At 51.8% G+C, this 1,500-nt stretch overlaps 1 pseudogene; it reads right to left on the bottom strand.

Moving 5' to 3' along the window:
* On the bottom strand, nucleotides 1–384 carry LOC138789573 (cytochrome c oxidase subunit 7B, mitochondrial pseudogene; annotated as a pseudogene).
* Nucleotides 385–1,500: the final 1,116 nt, after the last annotated feature.

Genomic DNA, 1,500 nt, shown 5'->3' with positions numbered 1-1,500 from the left:
TTTTTTTTTTTTTTTTCACTTTGTTCCACATTTATTACAGCAGGAACCTCATCACCACTGAGGCTGTAGATAAGGTATATACACAAAGCATATGCTTGTTATAAGAGGCAAGTCTGTTCTATTGGTCCTTCCATTCCTTTGGAGTAAGTTTGCCAACCGGAGACAGGTTCCAGCAGATTCCAGTTTGCGTGATCACATATCCCCAGATAGAGACACAGAACAACGCTCCTGATGCCAGGATGAGGTTTCCATACTTGTCATGAAAGTCAGGACCTGCTTTGTGATGTGCCTGCCTGGACACCGATCTCTGCACGCCACGGGCGGCCAGTAACAGCGCAGACCTAGCCAGAGGAAACATGCCTCTACCTCTGCTGTACCCTTGAAGCAATCCCCCTTCACTTTTAGTATCCTGGGTTCCCAGATGTTGGATCCCTATCAATCATGAGAGCATATCCTATCAATATACCATCACCTTATAAGAGAAAACTGAAACTTTGAAGTCACACATAATAGCATTGATGCCATTCAGGTGCAGTGGTGTCGCTAGGTATAATCTTACGGGGCCTAAGCCCTGAATAAATTCTGCCTAGCCCCGAAAGTGATTTGCTGCGGCCACCCGCCAGCGCCAAATTTGCAGCAGCCGCACCCTCTGACCTCTGGCCTGACCCGCACCTCGGATTGGCCGCCCTCAGGTACCGATCAGACGCATCTTCAGTGACATCACTCATGGATAGAATGCGTGCGCCGCGGCCTGCCTAGCCCAGCCTCTCTACTCTCTCCGGGACCAGGAAGTCACCCAGCAAGCTCCTGCCCCGCCGCACTTCTTCACCACAGGGCAATCACTGCTCAAGTGAGGTAGCGTGTGGGGTGGGGGTGGTTAACATGGGGCCTATGTGGGGTAATATGTATGTGTGGATGGGGTCAGGTGAGGTAGTGTGTGTTTTGGGGGCGGGGGAGTTTAAGATGGGGCCCAGGTGGGGTAGTATGCATGTGTGTGGAGGGGGTCTGGTGAGGGTGTGTGTGTGGGGGGGGAGGGTCAGATGGGGTAGTATGTTTGTGTGGAGGGGGTCAGGTTGGGTAGTGTGTGTGGGGGGGCAGGTGGGGTAGTATGCGTGTGTGTAGGGTGTCTGGTGATGTTGTGTGTGTGTGTTTGTGGGGGAGTGAGGGTCAGGTGGGGTAGTGTGTGGGGGGGGGTCAGATGGGGTAGTGTGTGGGCGGATGGCGGTCAGGTTAATTGCGGGCATAAGGGGAACTTAAATACTATGGTGGGTGCAGCAGGGAGCATTATTACTATATGAGGGCACAGCAGGGGCATTATTACTATATAGGGGCACAGTAGGGGACATTATTACTATACAAGGGCACAGCAGGGGACATTATTACTATATGGGGGCACAGCAGGAGACATTATTACTTTATAGAGGACCAGCAGGGGGCATTATTACTAAATAGGGGCACAACAGGGGGCATTATTACTATATGAAGGGGACAGCAGGGACA

This window comes from Dendropsophus ebraccatus, chromosome 4, assembly GCF_027789765.1.
Source record: "Dendropsophus ebraccatus isolate aDenEbr1 chromosome 4, aDenEbr1.pat, whole genome shotgun sequence".
NCBI classification, from domain to species: Eukaryota; Metazoa; Chordata; class Amphibia; order Anura; family Hylidae; genus Dendropsophus; species Dendropsophus ebraccatus.
Note: the sequence above shows the minus strand (reverse complement) of the source record. Positions and strands in the feature narration are given on the sequence as shown.